The following is a 14,106-nucleotide window of genomic DNA, read 5'->3' as shown; positions in this document are numbered from 1 at the left end:
GACACAAACCTTTACACAACCCCTGCCCTCCCCCCTCCACACACACCTCAGGGCAGAGATACCGGATATGTGATGGTTTGATATGCTTAGCCCAAGGAGTGGCACTATCAGAAGGTGTGGCCCTGTTGGAGTAGGTGTGTCACTGTGGGCATGGACTGAAGACCCTCACACCCTAGCTGGATGGAAGTCAGTGTTCTGCTAACGGCCTTCAGATGAAGATGTTGAACTCTCAACTTTGCCTGCACCATGCCTGCCTGGATGCTGCCATGTTCCCACCTTGATGATAATGGACTGAACCTCTGAACCTGTAAGCCAGCCTCAATTAAATGTTGTCCTTTGTAAGAGTTGCCTTGGTCATGGTGCCTGTTCACAGCAGTAAAACCCTAACTAAGACATAGGGGCTCATAGTCTAGCGTACAGTAGTGACTTCATGGTTCAGTGAGGCCTAGACTCACACTGAAAGAAACCTAGGATGAAGAGCAATTGAAGAAGACATCCCTATGATGCCCTCTGGCCTCCACATATGCCACCCAGACAGCAGCACTGCACACACACAATAATACCCCTAATAATAACAAATCCCTGTTAAAGGAAAAGGTAGCCAGGCATGGCGTCATATGCCTTTAATCCTAGCAGTTGTGAGGCCAAAGAAGGTGGATCTCTGTGAGTGAGAGGCTAGCTAGCTCTACACAGAAGTCCCAGGATAGATGAGTAGACAAGGCTACCCAGAGAGATGCTGTCTCAAAAGAATAAAAATAAAGGAAGAAAAACTTTAGATTAAAAAAATTGAGATTGCCAAAATAATTTCTATGGTTGAGGATAGGCGCTCACGCTTGTCGAGAACTTGGTTAATCCACACAAAGCCCTGGGTTCGAACCCAGCACTGCATAAATTAAGTTGGTGGCACAGACTTGAACTTGTAGCACTTAGGACAATGGAGGCAAGTGAATCACAAGTTCAAGACCATCAAAAGCTACATATTAAGTTTGAAACAATTCTGAGAAACATGAGACCCTTACACATATATACCTACACACACACACACACACACACACACACACACACACACACACACGGACAGAGGTGGGGGACACAAACAAAAACTAGCCCCTACTCTACATGGGCTACACTGCTAAATATCAATAAACCTTCTAAATGTTTTTGCCAAATGTTATATTTCAGCTAAGTTGAGCATAAGCTGTCCATACTCCATCTTTTTAAATGAGTCTTTACATTTTTCAGGAAACTTCATAACACATATTCCTGGCTTTCTGCAGAGCTTCAGAAAGCCCTGAGGACTGACAGAATAACCCAAGCTTTCTTTATCAACAGGAAGTCATGCTGGGCAGGAATGAAGAGGACCAAAACCTAAACAATAACAAGTTCCCCAGCCTTAGTGATTTGATAATTTCAGACTTAGAATGTCTATAAAACCCCAAGACTAGCTTTAGTTAGTAGAAGACAGCATGCAATCCACTAAGCTTACTATCTACACAAATCGGCCACCTCCAGCCCTTCGTAGAGGGTGTTGTGGGAGGGTGGTGTGTGGGTGCATGCACACAGGTGAGCACAAGCTTATGGAGACCAGAGATTGAAGTCAGGGGTCCCCCTCCATCACTCTCCACCTTATTTTGGATATAGGATCTTTCTGAACTGATTTGGCTATGCTGGCTGGCTAGCAAGCCCAGGGGATTCCCCTTTGTGTGCTACCCCAGTGCTGGGATCTCAGGAGAGCATGGTTGTGTCTAGCTGCTGGTGCTGGTGCTGGTGCTGCTGCTGCTCCTTCTCCTCCTTCCTTCTCCTCCTTCCTTCTCCTCCTTCCTTCTCCTCCTTCCTTCTCCTCCTTCCTTCTCCTCCTTCCTTCTCCTCCTTCCTTCTCCTCCTTCCTTCTCCTCCTTCCTTCTCCTCCTTCCTTCTCCTCCTTCCTTCTCCTCCTTCCTTCTCCTCCTTCCTTCTCCTCCTTCCTTCTCCTCCTTCCTTCTCCTCCTTCCTTCTCCTCCTTCCTTCTCCTCCTTCCTTCTCCTCCTTCCTTCTCCTCCTTCCTTCTCCTCCTTCCTTCTCCTCCTTCCTTCTCCTCCTTCCTTCTCCTCCTTCCTTCTCCTCCTTCCTTCTCCTCCTTCCTTCTCCTCCTTCCTTCTCCTCCTTCCTTCTCCTCCTTCCTTCTCCTCCTTCCTTCTCCTCCTTCCTTCTCCTCCTTCCTTCTCCTCCTTCCTTCTCCTCCTTCCTTCTCCTCCTTCCTTCTCCTCCTTCCTTCTCCTCCTTCCTTCTCCTCCTTCCTTCTCCTCCTTCCTTCTCCTCCTTCCTTCTCCTCCTTCCTTCTCCTCCTTCCTTCTCCTCCTTCCTTCTCCTCCTTCCTTCTCCTCCTTCCTTCTCCTCCTTCCTTCTCCTCCTTCCTTCTCCTCCTTCCTTCTCCTCCTTCCTTCTCCTCCTTCCTTCTCCTCCTTCCTTCTCCTCCTTCCTTCTCCTCCTTCCTTCTCCTCCTTCCTTCTCCTCCTTCCTTCTCCTCCTTCCTTCTCCTCCTTCCTTCTCCTCCTTCCTTCTCCTCCTTCCTTCTCCTCCTTCCTTCTCCTCCTTCCTTCTCCTCCTTCCTTCTCCTCCTTCCTTCTCCTCCTTCCTTCTCCTCCTTCCTTCTCCTCCTTCCTTCTCCTCCTTCCTTCTCCTCCTTCCTTCTCCTCCTTCCTTCTCCTCCTTCCTTCTCCTCCTTCCTTCTCCTCCTTCCTTCTCCTCCTTCCTTCTCCTCCTTCCTTCTCCTCCTTCCTTCTCCTCCTTCCTTCTCCTCCTTCCTTCTCCTCCTTCCTTCTCCTCCTTCCTTCTCCTCCTTCCTTCTCCTCCTTCCTTCTCCTCCTTCCTTCTCCTCCTTCCTTCTCCTCCTTCCTTCTCCTCCTTCCTTCTCCTCCTTCATATTATTATTATTATTATTATTATTATTATTATTATTATCTCTCTCCCTACATGACGGCTAAGGTCCTCATGTTTGCAAACAGCTACTTCACTAACAGAGCCATCTCCCCAGCCCATCGCCGGTCTTATAGACTAACCACGGCCAATCTCTCTAGTTGGAAAGTAGTGTCCAAGCCCGTACATGTCTAGGTGGAGGAAGGACAGGAAGGGTACACCTTCCTGAGTGGCAGGGGTTGACAGGCACACCTCTGATGGGAATATCGGCATAGACGTCAGCATTAACATGGTCTCTTGTCACTAGTAGAATAAACACCAGCGACATTTTCTAAGAAAGCAACCATATCTATCTTCCCCAGCATTCAACTTCCTGTAAGACACTACTCAGTGGCCAATTTGGCCTTATTGGACTCTCTGGGGCAGTTGTTAGCTGTAAAATGGGCATAATTAACACAGTCATGCTTTTAGGGGTGGTTATGAGGATGGAATAAAAGACTGAGAAGAGTGGCCTGCTGAGTGGCTGTTATTACTACTATGACTGGCACGTTACTGATCCTATGGTGACCACTCCTACACCAGGCCAGGACACCTCAGCTCAAACTTCCTTTGGGTTCTTCAGAACTGGTAAGGGCGTGGGGTTTGTTAAACTCTGGGAGAATGCTATCTCAGCGCCTGCAATCCTGGGAAGTTAGTTCTTATTGCCATTCTGAAAACAGCGAATTCCCAGGATGGCTAGGATTATCCTGTCCCTTGCTGTTGGGTGTATGACCACAAGACCCACGTATGCCAGTGTCTTGAGCAAGCCAGGGTAAGGTCAAGAAACACGAGGTTGAGGATGGTGAAGGCAGAGAATACAGAATTCACTGCTGTCCCTAAATAAAATCTGACAGGGTCACACACTGTGACTCAAGAGCCTCCCATACTTTGTAGAGCGAAGACTATGGAAACGGAGAGTGATCCAAGGTATGGCTGGAATTCACTGATTAACTGGAAATGTGCTGGCAGAAACCCACCTCTCACAGCACAGCTACTCGGCTCCGTAGGTCCTCCCCCCTCAGCCCTGTCCTCCTGGTACCACTATATTTTCAAAGGGTTCCAGATATGGGCCATGGCCAAGTGTCCCACTTGTCTTAGATTCTCTCTAAGAGAAAACCTGGCATTGCATGTTTCCAGGTCATCAGCTGAGTCGTAAACTGCCTGATGGGCCTGGGACATCCCCAGCACCTTGAATGGAAGCCAGTGCGGGATAAAAATTAACCAGCTCGAAGCTCAGTTTGAGATATGGTGTCATAGAGACGGTCAAGTGCTGATATCTGCTCACCGTGCACCAAAGGAGTAGTAATGTAGGGTGTGCCAGACCTGCCTGTCAGGACAGTGAGAACTACGTGACTCTTGTAAAGTGGGAGTCCAGATGGTTCGGAGAGTCCAGCCCTGGTTCTTAGAGATCAAACAGTCATAGCCTTCATACACCTTATATTCAGAGAAAATGTATTTTTGTGTGTGTGTGTATATGCTTTGGGAAATCCCCTAAATCTGGCTTGTAGGTGGTTTCCCACTTATAACATTCTGTGTCGTTTTGTTTATTTCTATTTCCACCAGAGATATGTTATCAGTGTGTGTCATTGCTAGGTAGAAAAGCTCAGAGGCACATTAGAATAAGTTGATTTTTTGCCAGGACACATAAGCAGTGTGAGTTTGTATAAATTTTATTCATACTTAGCACAGATAAGTGACCAGTGAGTGAAATAGCTTTTATATTTTTCTTTAAAACCATCAGCGATCAGATTGATAAATGTTCCCCTTTAAGATTTAAATGAATAGCATTTAGCTGGGCATGGTGGCATAGATCTTTAATCCTAGTACTCAGGAGGCAGAGGCAGGAGGACCTAAATTTAAGGCCACCTTGGTCTATGTGGTGAATTCCAGGATGGCCAGGACTATACAGAGAGACCCTCTCTCAAGCCTTCCAAAGGCACTTAATAATTAATAATTAGGCAATACCACTGCTGTATGCAGTGGAAGCATACACATGGCAACACCACAGTCATATGTATGCAGTGGGAGCATACACATGGTAACACCACAGCCGCATGTATGCAGTGGGAGTATACACATGGTAACACCACAGTCATATGTATGCAGTGGGAATGAACAGATAGTATACATTTAAAGTACAGCAAAGCTAGAGCGATCTTTGTCTCTTTTTAAGAAGGCAAAGTTGTCTGGCAGATTGGAGGTTAAAGGACTTATCTGGGGAGGTGGGGAAGTTACAAATAATGTAACTGTGCTATGTCTTTGGGTGTAAAGTCCACTGTCATAATCAGAAATGGCTTGCAGCCTTCACTTTATATGCGCGCGCGCGCGCGCACACACACACACACACACACACACACACACACACAAACACATGAATGCACAAACACTTCTGTCTCCCTTTTCCCTCCATCCTTAAAAATAATTAAAAGAAAAAGATGATAAAACAGACGCTGACGCACTGCCTGTCCTATGGGACAAAAAGAGAAGAAAATGGCAATAGTAGACACATAATAGCATATATTAGTATATTTTAAAACATTCGTGTATCCATTTGAACTGATGCAGCTTACATATACGAGGCAAAGAGAAGCCATAGTTCCTATGAAGCACACATTTTGAAACAGTGTCAAATGGAGCCCCCCTTGTAGAGTACTCTCGTGCCAGATGGCTCCGGGGCAAATGAACAGAGGCACAATTACTCCCCAGCTCTTTAACTTGGGGAAACTGAGGGAGCCATTCTCTTAATTTTATTGGCATCATTTCTTTATTATTATTATTAACACTACTTTCGTGTCTTACACATCACACTCCAATTTTACAGGCATATTTATTTTAGGGTGACCTCAGTCTAGGGAGCTACTTGAATAAAAACAGCAACGGACCCAGGAGGAACTGAGTCCCCCCTGAGCCCACCTGGATGCTTCACCCACACCAGTCATTCTGTAGGTATTTCACAGGACCGTCTTTGAAGTAAAAGTGACATGACATCTAATCAGCTGGAACTCAGAGGAGTAGGCCCCAGGGAAAACCATATCCAACAAGTGGAGTGCAAGATGGGTCTTGCTAGAATGCAGCACACCACTTAGCTCGAAAAATAAAATACAATCACCATGCATAAAATCAGAGTTCTGCCTGACTGTACTAGGAGGACACAGAGTCATTACAAAAAAAAAAAAAAAATAAGGAAGTTAAAAAAAATGCTTACAAACCCTTACAACCCTTTAAACTACGACTCCAACACACGTTTGCTCATTCCTCTTGGCTCCTCCATTTGGTTTGACAGAAAAAGTATCTTAGTCAGAAAAAACGTAACCACTCCCTCCCACCCCAGCCCCGCAGGACCAACCGAATCAAAAGTATTCTTTTCTAACGAAGCAATAGCACAAGCCTTCTCCTATCGTCGCCCCATCTCCCTGATGGCACTGAAAGAAAATCTGACACAAAACAGAAAGTTCAAAGCGTTACTAACCTGGGGCCCCTGGCAAAAAGCGGCGCTCCATTTTACTCTAAAGAATGAATTCTTCCTATGAAGCTAATGTCCAAAGCAGTTGAAAGTCGAGATGGGGGGAAATTGGCTATCCTACAAATCCACAAAAACAGGGGAAGCCGGCCTGTTCCAAAGCTCAACTTTGGCAGGCTCCCTAAGGAAATTCAACTGGGTCAAACCCACAGAGCACTTTAGCCTATAAGCTTCAATAATGAACTCAAACCACGCCCCATATGCTAAATAGACGCTCCGCCGTGAGAAAAGAAAAGCCACACAGAATAGAGTTAAGGCTTCAGTTTTGCACTTGTTGCCCAAGAAAGCCAGAGCACACACTTAAACAAAGAGAACTGTGATTCACTTGTGTCCCCTAAGACACTGCACTAAAGGGGCTGATTCACGCTAAACAAGGGCAGTACAGTCTCCCCTCCACCGGGGCCATGAAATGACTTTTTCAAGTGTTGCCTAAGTTGGGTGCCGATCCTGAAGCATACAGTACTGTAATTTAAGACTGTGTCGGAAGATGTACAGCATTATTGTCTCTGAGAGTCAAACTCATACTATCGCTAGCTTTGCATTTTCCCATAATATAGAACAAATTTAAAACTTCATTACAAATGCCCAAATATTAATGTAGGTCACGAGGAAAGTCTGTCAACAAACCTTCTCATGTTAGGTTTAACTTGTCTGAAAGTCTGTAAGTCAGCTTTCTTTATATCAGTTCATCACTTAAGATACATTTGTAGGATAAAAGGGGGTATTTTCCCTCCGAAGGGACCAAGATAATGGCTCAGCAAGAAAAGGGGCTTGCTGCCAAGCCTGATGACCCAAGTTCAAAACTTCAGGACCCATAGGGTGAAGGAGAAAACCATCTCCTAGGTGTCGTCCTCTGATCTCTACATGAACACATACACTTAGACACATGTGTACTCACAAAAATATTTTTTAGAGACAGTTTCCCTGTGTTACCAGCCTTGGCTGTCCTGGAACTTAACTCTGTGTATTTATAGAGATCCACCAGCCTCTGCCTCCCAAGTGCTGGGATTAAAGTCATGTACCACCACACCTGCTTAAAAAGAGATTTTCAAATGCATCGTCTTTTAATAACATATACCCTGGTTTCAAAATAAGCAATGTAAATTTACTTGTCGCTCTACAAAAATGTAATTGGTAAGTTTTTCCAAATGACTAAGCCCTGAAACACAGTCAATAGAGTCCCGACATACTGCTCAATTTGGCCTTTCAACATAACACACTCACAATAACTACAACTGTCCCCTGTCTTTCAACCCCAGGAATAACATTAATTTCAAAGGCTTGCTATTTTTTTTTTTACACAAAGTTCTAATTTATTTAAACAAGTCTACTTTAACATAAAAATCTAGATTTCCTCAATAGTGTAACACAATCAAACAGGGCAAGGGAAACCTGACTCATTCACCGCCAAGCAGAACTTAGGTGCTAAAGTTAAGTTACTCAACGCCTGTGACACACCCAGAAGGGATTTGCGCATTTAGCTCTGCAATGTCAGGCAGGAAAACCCGGAGATGGTGCAGATCCAACACCCACCTCTTCATCTCCCTAATCCAGGCCCCAGGTCCAACAGTTTCTCCTGGAGATAAAAATCAGGGAAGGCAGGAGAATCCCAGCACTGAGAGAAACCCGGGCTGGAGCAAGTTAAAAGTTTAAAGCCACTGGATAGTGGCTTTAAAAGTGCCAGTACCCCACCTGCTGGCAGAAACAGGAGCCGCCTGGAATGTTCTAACAGACCTCAGGGGAAGGAGAGGGCTTGGTATAGGAAGAACAGGAAGAAGCGATTACAACATTGATGTGCAGTTAAGAATCATTAAATGTTTTCATCTACAAATGCAGAATAGTTCTGAAAAATACTGATGCCAGATAGTAACTAAACCCAAAGAAAGCCACCTCTTCTTTGTGGCTCTAGTTTGCCAACATAAATCATAAGAACAGAAAGACACGTGTGATTCGTATCCTCAAGGAAGTCTCTAGCCTGTAATATGTATTTTCTTCTCCTCCTACACGAAGCCATGTTTCAAAGCACCACACAAATGTACAGAAAGACCCCCAACTCGGCTGGGTGAGCTAGGGACAGAACGTCATTCTGTAAAGTTTCTTCTCCCTGGAGGTGGTGACACACGCCTCTGATTCCAGCAGCACTCCAAAGGGTTAGGCAGAGGAACCTGAGTTTGGGGTCAGCTTTGGTTACACAGTAAGACCCTACAGTAAAATAAATAAAAAAATAAATAATCTTTAGGATTTATCTTTTCCGTCCAAATGTATTCCCCTTTAAGCTTTGGGGTCTAGCATGCTTGCCTGTTGCGTACAAAGCTCTGGATTTGATGTGGAGAGCCAGTGGGTGGTGGTAGCTCATCTGTTATCCCAGGATTGGGAGATGCAGGCAGGAGGGGGAGGGGCCACAAACTCGAGGTCATTCTCAGCTATAAACTATGACATCAGCCTGGGCTACCTGAGATGTTGTCTCAAAAAAGTGGGAAACCAAATGTTCAGGCTGCAAAGACAGCCCAGTAAAGTGCTTGCTGTGTAAGGACAGAACCTGTGTTCAGATCCCAAGATCCCACATAAAGTTGGCCACGGTAGCCCTTGTGTCTAATCTCAGCCCGCACTCAGACACATGGGTGGTGGAAAACAAAGAATCCCAGATAGTTCAGAAGCCATGCAGCTTGGCACATGGCAGTGTGTATGTGTGCGGGGTAGGGGGATGGACAGAGGCTTCCCCTAAGCTATGGGGTACGAAAAGATAAGAACCCACATCTGAGGTTGTCCCCTGACCTCCACAGGTAACTCCAGGAGTGCTCCTGCCTGTACTCACACTAAAGATGTCCTTTTGTGTCATATAAGTTAATGCTTCTAAAGTCAAGGCCTGATGTCAACCTCAGTGAGGGTGACGAATATTTAAATCCCAGCAGAATGAATCACGTTGGGTTGGAGCTTTTAAAGATGACCAAGCATTTAACTTAACAGGGCAGGTTTTACCGAAGCTTCTGCTATGAGTCAGGTATGGATGCAAGGTGCCTTACCACTAGTAAATTCACTTAGGCTTCAGCTCCCTTTTACTATACCCGGCTAACACATGAAAGAACCATCCAAGGACAAGTGAATTGACCCCATGAAGTCACAGAGCCAGATGGGGTCTAAAATCACTATCCCTAACCATGAACTCTGACCTCTACTGCTATCTTGGATGGAAAATGGCTGTGGGGAAACCATGTCTGTACTGAGCCATGTCTTTACTTTCCTTATAATTGTCCCCCATGCAATTACAGTTAATGCCATAGTTGCTGTCATGCTGGAAAACAGTCAAGCTATAATGTAGTGACTCTCTAAATAGCAAATATATTATACCATGTACCATCAGGAATCTTGTTTGAGGCCAGTTAAAGCCTTATGGAATACACATCAGTTTCAGGCAAATCTCATAATTTTATACAAAGGATGTATATAATCTAAATCCATATGTATATCCAAGGTAGATTGTACAATGGTTTCCACTGGCCACAGAGGGGCACTACTATTCTGGAATGTACTCTGGCAGTCTCTGGAGAAGGTAAGCAGACCAGGACTTCCTGAGACAGTCATCTGTAGACTCCAGAGAGGCAAACACAGGCTAGAGCCGGAAGTGACGGGGGAGGGGAGGTGTCCCCGGACAGAGGACATGGATTAGCACTGAGCATACTTTGAAGAAGCATGTTCAGCCTGGAACACTGGCAGAACGCACACGCCGTGGGGAAGGCAGGAGCCCTCTGATTTCACCCGATGAAGGCTTGAGTGTGACCGGGAAGCATGGTTAAGAGTCGAGGAGGAAGGATGAGGCAAAGAAGAAGAGAAAACATGACAGAAAGGATAGGAGCATGTAGGTATTTCTAAATGTTCAAGTTTGGGCCCAGATAAAACCCAGTTGATAAAGTGCTTGCTCGGTCATGTACAAAATCCTGGGTTCAGCCCCCAGCTCGGCATAAATCGCATGCAGTAGGACTAGCCTGTAATCCCAGCACCTCAGACACAGGAGGATCAGAAGTTCACGGTCATCTTCAGCTACCTGATGAACCCAAGTCCACCCTGGGCTAGAGACCCTGTCTCAAAGCAAAAGCAAATAAATATGGGTGCTTGCAGGCAAGATGACTTATTAAATAAATATACTTGCCACCAAGCCTGAAGCAGGATTGGAGCTCTGGGACTCACTTGGAAGAAGAGAACCAAACAAATCCTGCAGCCTGCTCTCCAACCTCCACACACACAGTAGCATACACACATATGCACATGCACACGTACAATGGTGGATGAATGTAACAGTAAGTAAGGGCGAAGCACACAGCATGAAGATGGGAGTTAGGATCCCCAGGACTCCTGATGTGGTTCTGCACATCTGTAATTCCAATGCTCTCTTGGGGGAGATGAGAGGCACAGTTGGGAAAATCCCTAGATGTTCTGGGCCACCTAGCTAGCCTGGCATACGCAGAGGTGAAAAACTAGAAACTCCCCATCTCAAACAAGGTAGAAGGTGAGGACAAGAGCCAAGGTTCTCCCTTAGCCTCCACACAGGTGAATGTCTGCCCTCACACACACACATATATACTCACATGCAGCACACACCACATATAATCTCACACACAGGTAAGCAAATGAATGGACTAAGAAAATACAACAAAAACAAAATGCTTATTTATATTCCAGTTCCAAGGCATCCAGTGCCCTCTTCTGGCCTCTGGGCCCTAAATGGTGCACAGGCACACATGCAAGCAAAATACCCATACACATAAATATAGATAGACAGACAGACAAGGCTGTACAGGGGTTGGGATGGGAAGATGGCTCGGGAAAGGTTCTTGCCATCAAGTTGACCACCTGACAACTATCCCAGGACTCACGGGTTAGAAGGAAAGAACTGACTCCCATAACTGTACTCTAACTTCTGCATGTGTGCCATGGCCAAATGGATGGGTGGATGGATGATGGATGGATGGATGGATGGATGGATGGATGGTTGATGGATGGATGGGTGGGTGGGTGGATGGATGGGTGGGTGGATAGATGGGTGGATGGATGGGTGGATAGATGGGTGGATGGATGGGTGGATCGATGGGTGGATCGATAGATGGATGGGTGGATCGATAGATGGATGGGTGGATCGATAGATGGATGGGTGGATCGATAGATGGATGGGTGGATCGATAGATGGATGGGTGGATCGATAGATGGATGGGTGGATCGATAGATGGATGGGTGGATCGATAGATGGATGGGTGGATCGATAGATGGATGGGTGGATCGATAGATGGATGGGTGGATCGATAGATGGATGGGTGGATCGATAGATGGATGGGTGGATCGATAGATGGATGGATCGATAGATGGATGGATCGATAGATGGATGGATCGATAGATGGATGGATCGATAGATGGATGGATCGATAGATGTCATTTCTTAGTTTAAAAAGAGCAGCCTTTCCTGTGACTTGTCATTAATAGAAGTCAAAGGAGACCTCGTAGCATGCCACAGTTGTCACTAAGATCTCAGAGTATCATTCCTGTGCATCATAAGTTCAGACTAATTCATAAGACCCACCATTGTGGGACCGTGAAAGGCAGCCTGGTTTCTGGTTGAGCTAAGGCCCTGTTACTAGCTGCGCGCGTGCGCACACACACACACACACACACAGACACACACACACAGACACACACACACACACCCATAGATTTGTGACCATCAGTCACGTAAAGGCAATGCCCAAAGTCCCTCCACTGGTAGAGGACATGACCACAGGTGACATAGACTCAAGACAGATCTCCATTATAATGAGGTATCTAAAGGCCTGGAGGCTTAGCCAATGACCTTTCCTTCCCAGACACTCCTCCCTGAAAAAGGTATTTAATCTCAGGCCCAGACAGAGAAGTGGGGTATGGTTTTACTCATCCACCTTCCGCCATGACAATAAACACCTTAAAATCATGGACTGCCTCATTTCCTTGGGATCTGCCTTGGGGAGCCATGGGGGTCTTCACCTATAGAGATGCAGTCTAATCTCCCACAGAAAGCCTCCCTGTACTCCCAGCCACAGCTGCCACCACAACCAAGCCAAAACAAGCCTGCCACAGCCAAGCCAAAGACTCCCCCTACACCCCCATGGGACCAGCCAGAGCTCCCCCACCTTCCCCCTCTGCCCCAGGCTAGATCCAGTCAGTGGGGTCTCCATATCGTTCTCAGCTCTTCCACAGCATCCAGCCACGCCTGGATGCCCAAGAGCATAAGAACCTTGTGTAGGCACGGGGATCCCCAGACAGCTCTGGCTGTGTCTGGCACCTCAGACTGTGCTGCCCCACCCCCGGAGCTGTGTCCCACAGCTTCCCTACAGCCTGACACCCTCTAGGTGACAGCACTGGGTAAGCACAGTCAACTCCCACGTCTCGCTTATAGCAGCGTGCCCTGAGGCAGAGTGGATACTGGACCCACACAACCCCACACGCCATCTTGACACCACTGTGCACTTTAAACAAGAGGGTCCCACAGGGTTACGACATTCATTTGTTGTCATAGCTAGGACTCTCAGTCATTGGTTTTCTTTGTAATTTTACACATTTAAATCTATGCAGTAAAGATTAGTCTCCAGAAAGGGGTTCACTAGCTCTGTAAGAATGTGGGAGGTCCCCACCACACACAAAAAGTGAAAGACATCTGATTTGTATGGGGTGAGTGGCTCGGCTGACGGAGCACCTACATAGCATGTCTGGGGTCTGGTTCGATCCCCAGCAAGACATAAAGCAGGTGTGGTAATGCATGTTCCCAGTACTCTAGAGATAAGAGATAGGAGGGCCAAAAGCTTAAAGATCAGCCATGTGTGGTGGAGTTCAATTTTAATCCTAACACTTCAGGGACAGAGGCAGGCAGATCTCTGTAGAGTTCTAGGACGGTCAGAGCTACAAAGAGAAATTTTATCTCAGAAAAAAAAAAAAAGAGAAAAATTTAAGGTGATGACCTTAAATTTAAGGTGATTTAGCTTAGCTAAATACTAAGTTCAAAGGGGCTAGCCTGCATTACATTCGACTCTGCCTTAAAAATAAAAAGTAAATATTAAGAAAAAGAAAGATGAAGTCAGAGGAAGGCTCTTAGGAATAGCATTCAGAAGAGGAGACCCAGATCGGCACGATGATTCATTGTGTAAAGGTGCTTGCCTGAAAAGTCTGGCGGTCTGAGTTTGATCCTCAGGACCCATGAAAAGATGGATGGACAGAACTAACTCCACATGGTTGTCCTCAGACGTCCATGTGTATGCCATCATGGCATGGGTTCCCCACAAAAATAAAATAGAAAGCAAAAAGGGGAAACGCTACAAGCCTGGATTCGGTTGCAGAGTTCAAAGCCAGCATTCATCCCTCCACTGATAGAAACAACGTCCTCCCACAGCCTGCTCCACAGTGACTCAGACTGGAAGGCAGGCCACTCAGCCTGTTTGGCCCTTAGCAGAAGCTGCCCTGTAAGGCAATACTATTCTCTGACCCCCATGCTGAGCCAGACCCTGTTGGCTTGCACTAACTGTTACCCACACAGTGGATCCTTAGCCCTGAGTCCAGGAGAGCCCATCCTCGTCACCAACCCAGTCAGAGCCCAGCGAGTGCAGAACCTAATGACCATCCCGCCATCCTCCCAGGCT

The 14,106-nt window shown here is 46.3% G+C and overlaps 1 protein-coding gene across 4 annotated transcripts in view; it reads right to left on the bottom strand.

The window, feature by feature from the left end:
• Pld1 (phospholipase D1) overlaps positions 1 to 14,106 on the bottom strand; it is a 206,309-nt gene that overhangs the window by 145,610 nt on the left and 46,593 nt on the right. For 2 of the 4 annotated variants that reach the window (NM_001399082.1, NM_030992.3), the window contains 1 exon segment: positions 6,404 to 6,587. The exons of the other annotated variants lie outside the window; for them this stretch is intronic. The gene's annotated coding sequence lies outside the window, so the exon portion shown is untranslated. 4 annotated transcript variants of the gene reach the window in all.

Source organism: Rattus norvegicus, chromosome 2 (assembly GCF_021556685.1).
Source record: "Rattus norvegicus strain SHRSP/BbbUtx chromosome 2, alternate assembly SHRSP_T2T, whole genome shotgun sequence".
Lineage (NCBI taxonomy): Eukaryota > Metazoa > Chordata > Mammalia > Rodentia > Muridae > Rattus > Rattus norvegicus.
Note: the sequence above shows the minus strand (reverse complement) of the source record. Positions and strands in the feature narration are given on the sequence as shown.